Here is a 14,804-nt window from a genome sequence, read left to right on the forward strand (position 1 = left end):
AACTTTAGCAGCACCACCTCAGCATCTCACCGCACTTGACATTCAGTGACTCAGGAACCCAGGAGTCAGTGTGAGTGCTTGCAATAGGAAAAGGGCTTGCAATAAGTCATGGCAAAAGCTACTTGTCTAATCTAAATGAACCAACCTCTCTGGTATTAATTTAGCTGCCCTTATACTTCTGTTACAATTGCTGCTTGGGGACTGCTCTTGGCTGGATCTTTGCTGTTTGTTTTGGCATGACTTGTATTTGATTATACAGATTAGTCCACTCATGATGTTCCTATAATATTTAATACACAGAGTCATGGTTCATCATTTGAGTCTTCAGACTTTAGAAAAACTGAAGTTATAAGAAAAGCCTGCAGCATACCCACTGTGAAGGTAGACAGGAAGGTGAGGGGGGCAAACAGTTGCAGCAGCACTACTCCCAGCCTCAGTACTTATTTAAAGATGCTGTCTCCAAATACTGGGGGTTAGAATGTCAACTCATTTGAACCTTTGATAAACTCTGGGAACTTTTTTTTTAAATTTTTTTTATTAAAAATTTCTGCCTCCTCCCTGCCTCCCTTCCCCCCCCCCCCCCCCCCCCCCCCTCCCCTCCCCCTCCCTCTCCAGTCTGAAGAGCAGACAGGGTTCCCTGCCCTGTGGGTAGTCCAAGGTCCTCCCCCCTCCATTCAGGTCTAGGAAGGTGAGCATCCAAACAGGCCAGGCTCCAACAAAGCCAGTACATTCAGTAGGATCAAAACACAGTGCCATTGTCCTTGGCTTCTTATCAGCCCTCATTGTCCACCATATTCAGAGAGTCCGGTTTTATCCCATGCTTTTTCAGTCCCAGTCCAGCTGGCCTTGGTGAGCTCAGTTTGGGAACTTTTGAAGGGAGTTAGGATTCTGTATTAGCCAAGGCAATTAATGATTAATGGCAGTTGCTGTACAGTGGCTTAATGAACTGGTGGCTATCTTGAAACTGATACTGCTGACTGGGGTGAACTGTTTTATGTCTTGATGAATCAGAGGTACAGTTTCTACTGTAAGTAGGACCTTTGCGAGTCCCCTACTTTTATCTCTTTAATTTGCCAAAGATAAAAGATAAGGGGGAGAGGATAGAATAGGAAAGAGAAAGAGAAGGGGTGAAAGAAGAAGGGATGGATGGATGGGAAGAGGGTACAGGGGAGAGGAGAGAGACACAGAGAGACCGAGAGACCACAGACAGAGAGATAAACAGAGAGACAGAGAGACACAGAGGCACACACAGAGACAAAGACATACAGAGAGACAGAGATATGGAGAGACAAAGGGACACAGAGAAGTATAGAGAGAGATAGAGAGACAGAGACTGACTATGAACTATTTTATATCATCTTTTAACTCTAGATTGTCAGATCTAGGAAATCAAGATGAGGACTCCTGGAGTAAGAGGTGTTGAATGGTAAACAAAGCCTGTTAGCTAATACCTGAATTTTCCCATGAAGGTTATACAAGTACCATTGTACAGGTGAAGAAGCCCAGACCACCAAATCCACTCTTCTCTTGTGTGTGTGTGTGTGTGTGCACATGTGCATGAGAGAGAGAGAGAGAGAGAGAGAGAGAGAGAGAGAGAGAGAGAGAGAGAGAGAGAGAGAGACTATATGAGTCAGTATAATATATTCTTGAATTATTTTTGGCTTGAGCCTATGACTGCCTTGGGACAAAGTGAGCATTTGAACGAAATGGAGGTGGAAATCAAGACTATATAAAGTTGATTTTGTTAACTGAGAAGGGAGGATAGTGAGATATTTCCTGAGACACTATTGGCTGTCTGTACCATGAGCTATACCTTCCTCTTTGTGTTGTTTCACGTGATTTGTCACTCTGCTCCAGTTGCCAGTTTGTGACATGTTGTCTTGATCTGAAATTATTTCATTTCCTCTATATAACTTACACAAGGCAGTGAGAACAAATTTCATGTTAAGCACCTTTACGTTGTTTTGTAGACATCAACGTGAAGGGCAAGAAGGTAAAAACTACAAATGGACCGGAAATGGAGGCACATGCTTGCAATCTTGGTACTTAGAAGACTAAATCAGGAGGATCACAATGTTGAAATCAATATAGGCTCAATAGTGAGTTCTAGGTTAGCCTGGGCTTTATAATGAGCTATGTCTCAACAATTAATCCTAAGAACAAAACAAAGCAAAACAATCTCTCCTAACAAAACCAAAACCCAAAAACAAAAATAACAGCTGCCTAGATGGCTTCAGCTGATGTTTCTCTTCTGTTGCATTACAGGATGATCTAGTTTAGACCCTTCACCATCTGTAAGGCAGTGGTTGATAAGTGTGCTGGTGCTGAAGCTGGGCCGCTGAGAGAGACCAATCTATGGGTCAAATACACTGATTCCCAGGACGCTGTTCTCTTCAGTTCTTCTTTGAGCCCAATTTAGAATAGACTAATCCATCCAATTTGCTCACCATTTTAACCTTTCTTTTCAGTTGATTTTTGTAGAGTCTTGGTTCATCGATATTATCTTTTCAGATCCTTAATACAACGTGAGTGCTAATTTGGATTTTTTGAGAAATAGAAACTGAAGTGGAATTAGGAACTCCAGAAGTCATTTGTAGAATAGCATCTGTGGCAAGAAAAAGGAGGACATAGAAGCAGGGAAAGGGAGCTGTCAGACTTCTACATGGACATAAGTATCTGTTGGTTAAAGAGGACGATAAGAGAAATAAAACCTCTTTAGAGGAGTCCTGCTCCATGGTATGTTAAGTCTCATTAGATACTTGCTCCTGAAGAACATCAACTTGTAACTGGGATTCTGAGAGGCACTTTTCACATCAAAACACACTTAATGTTTAGTATCACTTGATAACATCACATGGGCACCTTTTGCTTTTAAGGGTTGAACTGAAGATTGTGAAAGCATGGCTGGCTAAATGGTTCAGAGGCACTACTATAACAACAAAACACTTAATGGCATCACATAAAATGCCTAACCTTTTAGCTAAGTTCAAGTGGAAGTGCCAAGATAGTATTAAGTGCCCTGAGTGGGGTGGACATGCAGGCACAGAGGATAGACACTTGACCCTACTCATAGATCTCTTCAGCCCAGGCACTTGAATACCCTTTTTATCCTACTGCCAGCCCCAGAGGTAACTAATACTCAGGCCCAGACCTACTTATTCCAACCCAAGGAAGTTATGCTAGCGCTCTTATTCAAACAAAAAGGAGCCAGGTTTAGTGCAGCATCATGGTGTTTACAGTTCCTTTTAAGTCTTTTAGAAAATGACTTTAGTTTCAGCCCCAGTGATTGTTTAGAAAAAAAAAAAACTGTAGGAGTACGAGTTAGTAGTGACGCATCAGTGTTTATATGGGCCTCCAATTGGGACTAATTTAACCTGAAATAAAAATCTGAATCATGGTGTTCAGGCTTCAATAAACACTTTGCTTGGAAACCCATTCTTGCTAAATGGGAGTGTTACTCCATTTTGTGTAAGGGTTAAGACTTTTAGTTTTTTTTTTTTTCCCCTGAAAGTTACTGGATTTCCTTCCACAGAATGTCAGCTCAGATAAGATAATATTTTTTGTTCCTGCCTGAAATATGACAAATGCTCCAATCCTCTTGGATAGAAATTTGGGAATTGAGTGCAGTGATCCAACTATGCCACTTGCTCTCAACTGGGTACATGTAGATGAGAAACACTTGAGTTTATAAAAATTCCACATCTTTTGTTTCCCTTCCCGTGCCTTCCAAGTGAAATGCACTAGTCCATGTGACTTTCTCTTCCCTCTTTTCATTTCTAATTTTATTACACTCATTTCCAAGTTCTTTCAATGGGTAAGTTTACAAGATATTGCACTTAGAGTAGATTTCAAAAACTGTGGCTGTCAGCATTGGAGTCAACCTCTAGAATCATTGGGAAACCATTATAGGTTCACTAGAAGTTCAAAAAGTGTCCCAAGTTATTTTTACAGGTATTCAAGAGCTGAAATTTCCTATTTTGTGGTAGATACTAGCTTTTTAAATTCCACGGCCCCAGAGAACCTAGACAACAGAGTGGACCCTAAGAGAGACACTCATGGATCTACATAGGAAGTAGAAAAAGACAAGATCTCCTGAGTAAATCGGGAACATAGGGGTCACAGGACAGGTAGAAGGGGAGAGGAGAAGAAGAGACGGGAGTGGAGAAAAATGTATAGGTCAACAAAAACTATAAAAAGGAATGACTATATTGGCTTAATTATCCATTTTGATGGCTTAGAATAAATTATAATCAGCGTAGTTGCAAAAAAACTCTACTTAAATATTATTATCTATTCAAAGGCATGGTACCTGCTATAAAACTTGAACTATGCTGATAATTTGCTTTGATAGAATAAAATCTCTGTCCCCACCTAGAATGGAAGCTATCACAGATATTGGAGGATTAAGTGAGTTAAGGGCAGAGTTCTGCTTTTAGTTTTTTAGATCTCTATCTCCTTCCCTCGTATGTGTGTCCTGTTGAATTGTTGGGGTTAAAGAACAAATTCAGATCCTTATACTTATGTGACAAGCATTTTATTGACAGTCAAGTCCCTAGTCTTCCTTCCAATTTTTAATTGAGATCCTTACTATCACTATAGATCAAAGAAATGTTGGGTATAGTGTTTCTGTATTTCAACAAAGCATTTACAAAGTCCCTTATGATATCTTCATGGGCACAGTCGGTAGAGCATGAGACTTAATCTCAGGGTCGTGGGTTGGGTGCTAATTGAAGGCGTAAGTCACAAACAATCCCACACCAGTTTGGAATTATGACCAATAGAGAAGCTATTTATTTAAAGGGGAAAAACTTGCAGATCATCGTCCCAGACAACAGCCCTCTGCACAGTCAGGAAGGGAGCCTAGTCGCTGGAAGCAGAGCTGGAAGCCAGAGAGAGGAGAGGGAAGTGGCTGCTTTGTTAAAGGGAGAGAGACCACACCCCAATGGGCTGGTATCTCAGCGGCTATTGGCTGGAGGAGCAGAAGGAGCTCCTGCAACATGAGAGAGTACATATGGTATTTGTCTTTCTGGTTATGGGTTACCTCACAGAGTGTAGTCTTTCCTATATCCATCCATTTTCCTGCAAACTTCATGATTTCTTTACAGCTAAATAGTTTATTAAATTGTATATGTACCATGTTTTTATTATCCATTCACTGGCTGAAGGACATTTAAGTTGTTTCCATCTCATGGCTTATGTGAGTAGAACAGCAATGAACATTGCTGGGCAAGTATCTATGAAGTAAGATGTCAAGTCCTTTGGACACATGCCAGGGAGTGATATCTCTAGGTCATATCACAGATTTATTTATTTTTAGTTTTTTTTTATGATTCTCCATTCTGATTTCCACAGTGGCTGCCCAAATTTGCATTTCCACCAGCAGTGAATGAAGGTTCCTCTTTCTCCACAATCACTCTAGTGTTTGTTGCCTGTTAACATTAATCCTAGACATTCTGATTGGGCTACCCTCTAGGCCTTAGAGTATAGGGGATAGTTAGGTCATATTCTTGGGTGGGTGGGGGGAATCTACTACCATCACATTGCTAGACCAGCATAATTCCTTACTACATCCTGTATCGTATTCTTATACCCACAGATAAGTATAGTGACCACCATCCATCAAAAAAATTTCATTTAAAGCAATTGGAACCTGCCACAGAAAACTACAGCTGAACACAGTGCTGAGAGATCAATGGTTATGGGAAGCCCAGCCCCAGTGGATACATCTATATCACAGCTCCTACAACTATGGCTCAGGAAACGTGCTTGACCACAGAATAGAAAGAATGGAAGAGCTAAATACCAGGAAGCCTGATGTGAAACAGTCTCTACTAAAATGGTCACTAAATAAGATATGAAAAATGGCAATATCAATATAAATACTAATATGTAAGGAGGAATTTCATAGGGTCCACCTCTAGAAAGAACCATAGGTAACTAATGGCTCCATTATTGGTTGTCCAATGCAGAGTGGTGAATTGCAAGACTGTTTCCCACATAGCAGTCATTTCTTTATTATGTGACATGCTAGGAGTGAAAAGGAGGAGTAGGACCTGTGTGAGAGTGCATATACATTTGCATTAGTATTCTATTGTGTATGTTTATCCAATCCCATACTGTATGCAGTGAAGATTATTTCCTGTATACATCCTTATGCTATATAACATGAAGTAGTTTAGACATCCACATGATATTCTTCCTGTATTTTCCCCCTGAAGAGGCATCCTGTAGTTGGTTTATCTATAAAGATCAATGTGAAGCAGAAACTGCATAAGCTTCAGGGGATACTAGATGACTCACATCGTAGGCACATTCCAAAAACTACTGGATTATGAAAAATGTGAAAACTAAGAGGCATGTGAGAAGGACAAATTAACTGTTGTTTTTGCTTTGATTTTTGATGCATCTTCTTTAAGCTTCCCATCACTAATACCATACATATATCTTAATAATTTTCAAAATATTCTTTCTTTTTTTAAATTTTTATTTATTGTGAGAGCCTCTTTCTCTCTCTCTCTCTCTCTCTCTCTCTCTCTCTCTCTCTCTCTCTCTCTCTCTCTCTCTCTCTCTCTCTCTCCCTCCCTCAAGGTTTTCTCTGTAGCTTCGGAGCCTGTCCTGGAACTTGCTCTGTAGACCAGGGTGACCTCGAACTCACAGAGATCTTCCTGCCTCTCCTCTGCCTCCCGAGTGCTGGGATTAAAGGTGTGTACCACCACAACCGGGCATTTTTTTTATTTTTTTAAAACAATCTTTTCTCATTATAATACTGATCCCAGGTCCCTATCCCTCACCTCCTCCTGTTCCTCCCACCTTCCCCACCCCACCCCACACATATCCACTCCTCAGAGAGGGTAAGGCTTATCATGGGGAGTCAAAAAAGTCTGTAATATAATTTTGAGACAGGACCAAGCCCCCCATATTTAGGCTGAGCAAGGTATCCCTTCAAAGAGAATGGGCTCCAAAAAACCAGTTCAAGCACTAGGGATAAGTCCTGGTTCCACTGTCAGTGGCCCCACAGACTGCCCCAGCCACACAACTGTCACCCACATTCAGAGGGCCTAGTTTGGGCCTGTGCAGGTTCCCCTGCTGTCAGTCCAGAGTCAGTGAGCTCTCATTAGCTCAGGTCAACTCTTTCTATGGGTATCCCCATCATGGTCTTGACCTCTTTGCTCATATTATCATTGTATTTTCCTTTCCTTGAGCTTGGCCCAGTGCTAGCTGTGGATCTCTGCATCTGTTTCCATCAGTTGCTGGATGAAGGTTCTGTGATGACAATTAAGGTGGTCATCAATCTGATTATGGGAAAGGCCAGTTCTGGTACCTGCTCCACTACTGCTTGGGGACTTAGCTGGGGCCATACTTGTGCATTCCTAGGAATTTTCCTGGTGTCAGGTTTTGTGCTAGCCCCATAATGGCTCAAACAATCAAGACATCTCTTTCTTTGGTCTCCTTCTTTGTTCTTCCCCTCATCTTGGCCATCCTATTCCCTCATGTTATCCTCTGCCCTTTCCTTCTCCCCTTCCCTCCTCTTCCTTTCTTTTTCCTCCACCCCCACACTCCCAATTTTCTCAGGAGATCTTGTCTATTTCCCCTTTCATGGGGATCCATGTATGTCTTTCTTACAGTTCTTATTGTTACCCAGCTTCTTTGGGGTCATGGACTATAGGCTGGTTATACTTTTCTTTATGTCTAATATCCATTTAAGAGTGAGTACATTCAGTCTTTGTCTTTCTGGCTCTGGGTTACCTCACTCAGGATTTTTTTTTCTAGTTCTATGCATTTTCTTTCAAATTTCAAAATGTCACTGGGTTTTTTTTTTCTGCTGAGTAGTGCTTCATTGTGTAAATGTACCACATTTTCTTTATCCATTATTCTGTTCAGGGGCATCTAGGTTGTTTCCAGATTCTAGCAATTAAGATAAATGATGCTATGAATAGAGTTGAGCAAATGTCCTTATGGTATGAGTGTGCATCCTTTGGGTGCAGGAGTGGTATTGTTGGGTCTTGAGGCAGATTGATTTCTAATTTTCTGAGAAACTGATATACTGATTTCCAGAGTAGTTGTACAAGCTTGCATTCCCTCCATCAGTGGATCAGTGTTCCTCTTACTCTGCATCCTCTCCAGCATGAGCTATCATCAGTGTTTTTGATCTTAGCCATTTTGAATGGTATAAGATGATATCTCAGATTCATTTTGATTTGTATTTCTATGATGACTAAGGATGTTCAGCATTTCCTTAAGTGTCTTTTGGACATTTGAGATTCTTCTGTTGAGAATTCTATGTTTAGATCTGTACCCCATTGTTAAGTTGGAATGTATTGTATTTTTGATGTCTAGTTTCTTGAGTTCTTTGTATATTTTGAAGATCAGTTCTTTGTTCAATATGGGGTTGGTGAAGATCTTTCCCCATTCAGTTGCCCACTGTCTTATTTACCATGCTTTATAGAAACTTCTCAGTTTCAGAAGGTCTCATTTACTTATAGTTTCAGTGTCTGTGCTACAGGTGTTATATTTAGGAAGTGCTCTCCTGTGCTCATGCGTTCAAAGTTACTTCCCACTTTCTCTTCTATGAAGTTTAATGTGGCTGGATTTATGTTGAGATCTTTGATCTATTTGAACTTGAGTTTTGTGCATGAAGATAGATATAGATCTATTTTCATTCTTTTTCATGTTGATATCCAGTTATGACGGCACCATTTGTTGAAGATGCTTTCTCTTTTCCATTGTATATTTTTAGTTTCTTTGTCAAAAATCAGCTGTTCATAGGTGTGTGGTTTATCATCAGGGTCTTCAGTTCAATTCCATTGGTCAACCTGTCTGTTTTTATGCCAGTATCAAGCTGTTTTCATTATTGTAGCTCTATAATAGAGCTTGATGTCAGGAATGGTGATGTCTCTGGAAGTTCCTTTACTGTACAGGATAGTTTTGGCTATCCTGTTTTTCTGTTTTGTTTGGTTTTGCTTTCCTATATGAAGTTGAGTATTGTTCTTTCAAGGTCTGTAAAGAATTGTGTTAGGATTTTGATGTGGATTGCATTGAATTTATAGATTGCTTTTGGTAGGATTGCCATTTTTATTATGTTGATCCTACCTATCCAAGAGCAATGGAGTTCCTTCCATTTTTTGATATCTCCTTCAATTTCTTTCATCAAAGACTTAAAGTTCTTGTTATACAGGTCTTTCGCTTCTTTTGCTGATGTTACTCCAATATACTTTATGTTATTTGTGGTTATTGTAAAGGATGATGCTTCTCTACTTCCTTTATCAACCCTTTTATCATTTTTATATAAGAGGGCTACTGATATTTTTTGAGTTGATCTTGTATCCTGTCACATTACTGAAGGTGTTTATCAACTGTAGGATTTCCGTGGTAGAATTTTTGGGGTCATTTATGTATACTATAATATCATCTGCAAATAGCAAGTTTGACTTATTTTCCTATTTGTAGCCCCATGATCTCCTTTTGTTGTTTTATTTCTCTAGTTAGAACTTTGAGTGTTGTATTGAATAGATATGGAAAGAGTGGACAGCCTTGTCTTGTTCCTGATTTTAGTGGAACTGCTGTGAGTTTCTCTCTATTTAATTTGATGTTTGCTGTTAGCTTGCTGTATATTATGTTTAGTATGTTTTGATACATTCCTTGTATCCCTGATCTCTCTAAGACCTTTATTATTAAGGGGTGTTAGATTTTGTCAAAGGCTTTTTCAGCACCTAATGAGATGGTCATATGGCTTTTTCTTTCAGTTTATTTATATGGTGGATTGCATTGACAGATTTTTGTATGGTGAACCATCCCTGCATCTCTGGGATGTAGCCTACTAGACTATGGTGGATGATTTTTTTTTTGTTGATGTGGTCTTGGATTTGGTTTACCAGTACTTTATTGAGTATTTTTGCGTCAATGTTCATGAGAAATATTAGTCTGTATTTTCTTTTTCTTAGTTGAGTCTTTGTGTGGTTTGGGTATTAGGTTAATTGTTGCCCCATAAAAAGAATTTGGCAATGTTCCTTCTATTTATAGTGTGTTGGGGAATATTATTTTCAGGTGTGTGACTTTTGTTTATGCTGCATTTGTTTAACTCTATGAAGCTGTATTACTGTGCCTGTCTAAAACACCTGAGGGTCCTAATAAAGAGATGACCAGCCAATAGCAATGCAGGAAAAAGGATAGGTGGGGCTGATAGGCAAATCGTATAAATAGAAAGAGAACTCTGGGAGGCGAGAAAGAGGAACAAGAGGAAGAGAGGAGGAAACTAGGGGTCAGCCACACAGCCAACCATGGAGTAAGAAGGGAAATAAGACATACAAACATAAGAAAGATAACAAGCCCAAAGGCAAAAGGTAGTTGAGTTAATTTAAGATAAGAAAAGCTGGTTAAAAACAAACTAAGTTAAGACCAGGCATTTCTATCTAAGAATAAGCCTTTGTATGTGATTTATTTGGGAGCTGGGTGGTAAGCCCCCCAAAAGCCAAAAGAGCAAAAACAACACAGAACGCTATTGTATGGAACAATTTGAGGAGTATAGGTATTAACTCTTCTTTGCAGTTCTGGTAAAATTATGCAGTGAAACCATCTGGCTCTGGGTGCTTTTGTTTTTTGTTGTTTTTTGTTTTGTTTTGTTTTGTTTTTGATGACTGCTTCTATTTCCTTAGGGGTTATAGGTATATTTAAGTTGTTTATCTGTTCTTGATTTTAATTTTTGTATGTGGTACATATCCAGAAAACTGTCCATTTCTTTTAGATTTTCCAATTTTGTGGAATGCAAGTTTTCGAAGTATGACCTGATACTTCTTTGGATTTCTTCAGTGTCTGTTGTTATGGCCCCGTTTTGATTTCTGATTTTGTTAATTTGGATGTTCTTTTTCTGCCTTTTGATTAGTTTAGATAAAGGTTTGTCTATCTTGTTGATTTTTCATTTGTTTCATTCAGCTCTTTGTTTCATTAATTCTTTGTATTGATTACTTTGTTTCTATTTTACTGATTTCAGCCCTCAATTTGATTATTTCCTGTCATCTCCTCCTCCTGGGTGAGTTGGCTTCTTTTTGTTCTAGAGCTTTCAGGTGTGCTGTTAAGTCACTAGTGTGGGATTTCTTCACTTTCTTTATATAGGCACTTAATGCTATAAGCTTTCCTCTTAGCTGCTTTCATAATGTCCCATAGGTTTGGTGTGTTGTGTCTTTATTTTCATTGAATTCTAGGAAGTCATTAATTTGTTTCTTCCTTGAACCAGGGGTGATTAAATTGAGCAAGTTCAATTTCCACAAGTATTGGCAGAGACTGATTGATTGTTCCCGGCCACCCAGACCCAAAATAATCATTCAGAAACTATATTAATTGCAGTACTGTTTGGCCAATAGTTTAAGCATATTTTTAGCTAGCACTTACATCATAAACCAACCCATCTTTATTAATCTGTGCATCACCACGAGGTTGTGGCCTACCAGCAAGGTTCAAGTGTCTGCCTCCTCTGGCCTCTGTGATGGAGGAAGGACATTGGTTAATTATAATAAAGAAACTGCCTTGGCCCATTTTATTGGTTAGATCATAGGTGGCTGGAGTAAAGAGAAGAGAATGCTGGGAGAAAGAAGCTGAGTGAGGAGTCGCCATGATTCTCCCACGCCAGACAGATGCAGGTTAAAATCCTCCCTGGTAAGCCGCCTCGTGGGCTACACAGAATATTAGAAATGGGTTAGATTAATATGTAAGAGCTAGCCAATAAGAAACTGGAACTAGCCGGGCCAGGCAGTGTTTAAAAGAATACAGTTTCCGTGTAATTATTTCGGGCATAAGCTAGCCATGCAGGCGGCTGGGTGCCGGGGACGCAGCCTCGATGCTCCATCAACATGTCTGACTCTGCCTTCTTTTCTCCTTTATCTGCTTGGAATTCCCACCTTGGTCTATTCTGCTAAGCTACTGGCTGAAACAGCTTCTTTATTAACCAATGACAATAAAACATATTCACAGCATATAAAGAGGAATCCCACATCACATGACTTTGTAGGCTTTCTGCAATTAGTGTTGTTGAATGCTAACTTTAAGTCATGGTGATTCGATAAGATACATGGGGTTATTCCAATTTTTTTGTTTCTCTTAAGGTTTGCTTCGTTATCAAGTATGTGGTCAATTTTAGAGAAGGTTCCATGAGGTGCTGAGAAGAAGGTATATTCTTTTGTGTTTGGGTCGAATGTTCTAGAGATGTCTGTAAAGTCCATTTGATTCAGAATGTCTGTTAGTTTTCTTATTTCCCTGTTAAGTTTTAAAGTTCTTCTGTCGACTGGGGAGAGTGGGATGTTGAAGTCTCCTACTATTAGTGTGTGGGCTTTGATGTGTGATTTAAGTTTTAGTAATTATTTTACGTATGTGGGTGCTCTTGTATTTGGGGCAGTGGTATTCGGAATTGAGACTTTTATCTTGATGGGTTGTTTCTGTGATGCTTCTCCATCTCTTCTGATTGATTTTAGTTTAAAGTCTATTTTATTAAATATTGAGATAGCTATACCTGCCTGTTTCTTAGGTCCATTTGATTGGAAAATCTTTCCCCAACCCTTTACTCTGAGGTATGTCTATCTTTGAAGTTGAGGTTTGTTTATTGTATGAAGCAGAAGGATGATTCTTGTTTTTATATTCATTCTGTTATCCTGTATCTTTTTATAGATGAATTGAGTGCATTGATAATAAGAGATATTAAATACCAATGATCATGGATTCCTGTTATTTTTCTGTGGCAGTGTTTGTGTGTTTTTTCCTTTGGAGTTTACTAGTGTGAGGTTATCTGTTGCCTATGTTTTGTGGGTGCAGCTAATTTCCTTGGGTTGGAATTTTCCTTCTAGTACTTTCTGTATGGCTGGATTTGTGGATATTGTTTAAATCTATTTTTGTCATGGAATATCTTGTTTTCTCCATTGATGGTAACTGAAAGTTTTGCTGGGTATCATAGTCTGGGCTTGCATACTTGGTCTCTTAGTGTCTGCAGCATATATGTCCAGGACCTTCTGGCTTTCAGGGTTTCCACTGAGAAGTCAGGTGTAGTTCTGATAAGCCTTCCTTTATATGTTACTTGGCCTTTTTCCTTTATGGCTCTTAATATTCTTTCTTTATTCTGTATGTTTAGTGTTTTGATTATTATATGACAAGGGTACTTTTTTTGGTCCAGTTTATTTGGTGTTCTGTAAGCTTCTTGTGCCTTCATAGGCATATCCTTCTTTTGGTTGGAAAATTTTTCCTCTATGATTTTGCTGAATATATTTTCTGTGCCTTCGAACTGGAGTTCTTCTCCTTCTTCTAGCCTATTATTCTTAGGTTTGGTCTTTTCATGGTTTCCCAGATTTCTTAAATATTTTGTGTTAGGAATTTGTTGGATTGAATGTTTTCTTTGACCAATGAATCTATTTCTTTTCTCATATCTTTAACTCCTGAGATTCTCTTACATCTCTTCTATTCTGTTCATTATGTTTCCATATTTAATTCCTGTTTGTTTACCCATCTTTTCTATTTCCAGAATTCACTCAGTTGGTGCTTTCTTTATTGCCTCTATTTCAATTTTCAAGTCTTGAACTGTTTGTTTCACTTGTGTAATTGTTGTTTTTCTTGGCTTTCTTTAATAGATTTATTTATTTCCATTTTTTTCTTTTCCTCCATTTCTTTAAGGGAGTTTTTCATTTCCTCTTTAAGGGTCTCTATCATCTTCAGAAAGTTATATTTAAGGTCATTTTTTTCATGCTTCTTCTGTGATAGGACTTCAGGTCTTCCTGTTGCAGGACCTCTTTAGGTTTTTGAATGTATTCTTGTATTGGTGCCTACCCATCACTTCCTTCAATGGTGCAGGCAGTGTCTTTGCCTCTTGTTACAATCCTTGCAGTTGGTGCCTGTGACTCAGGTATCTGCTCTTGAACTTATCATTGAAGTTGCTATGTCCTAGGGAGCTGCTCTTGGTCTGCTCTGTGTAGTCACTATCTGTGTGACTCACAGTCCCTGAGGTCTCTGGGGATGGATGGGTTTAAGGGCAGAGTGGGACTTGTAGATCATAGGGTTCCAGTGCAGCCTGCCTCTAGAAGTCTTATCTGCTGGCCAGCTAGGGCAGATGACTCAGGAGGGGAAGGGGGCAGGGGCAGGGGCAGGGGCAGGGGCAGGGTTTTTTCCCAGGGGCCTTAGGTTGTCGAGCTGAGGGGCTGGTCACTCACCTCTTGGTCTGCTCTGTGCAGTCCCAGTCCGGGTCTCAAAGGGCCACTGAGGTCCCTGGGGATGGGTGGGTTGGGGAACAGAGTGGGACTCATAGATTACAGGGTGAGATGTGGGGGCATTGAAGCAGCCTGCCTGCAGGAGGCTTGCCTGCCAGCTGGTTAGTACAGCTTGATTTGAAAAATATATTTTTACATGTTGCCTTTCTTTTTATGAGATAGGGTCTCATATGGCTTAGGTTCATCACTATGTAGCTGAGACTCATCTTAAACTCCCGATTCTCTTGCCTCTAACTCTCAAGTGTTGGCATTATAGGTTTACATTATATCATATTATCTGGCAACACAGACAATAAGTAAAAAATTGGGAATTGAAAAGAAGAATAACTCTATCATGAGTCCTGCTTGCCCATAGGTTTAAAGAGATAGTATTGGGACCTAAGAACCATTAGCCAACAGATTTTTCCAGGGCAGTGGCCTGCCTACCAGCAGCCCCTGTAGCTCTGATCTTTTGAGTACAAAAAAATTGTAATTATAATTCTAAAAGTCCTCTTTGGTTCTGTGGTTCTACATAAAAAAGTGTCTTTTAATTATAGGACCATTTTAGTTAATAAATCCATCAATTGA

General features: G+C 39.5%; 1 pseudogene; it reads right to left on the reverse strand.

Annotated features, from left to right (window-relative positions):
• Window positions 1-14,273, reverse strand: part of LOC126489384 (40S ribosomal protein S8-like) — a 53,822-nt pseudogene extending 39,549 nt beyond the window's left edge.
• Between the last annotated feature and the right edge of the window lie 531 nt (window positions 14,274-14,804).

Source organism: Alexandromys fortis, unplaced genomic scaffold, assembly GCF_014885135.2.
Source record: "Alexandromys fortis isolate MF-2015 unplaced genomic scaffold, M_Fortis_MF-2015_v1.1 scaffold_206, whole genome shotgun sequence".
In the NCBI taxonomy this organism is placed as follows: domain Eukaryota; kingdom Metazoa; phylum Chordata; class Mammalia; order Rodentia; family Cricetidae; genus Alexandromys; species Alexandromys fortis.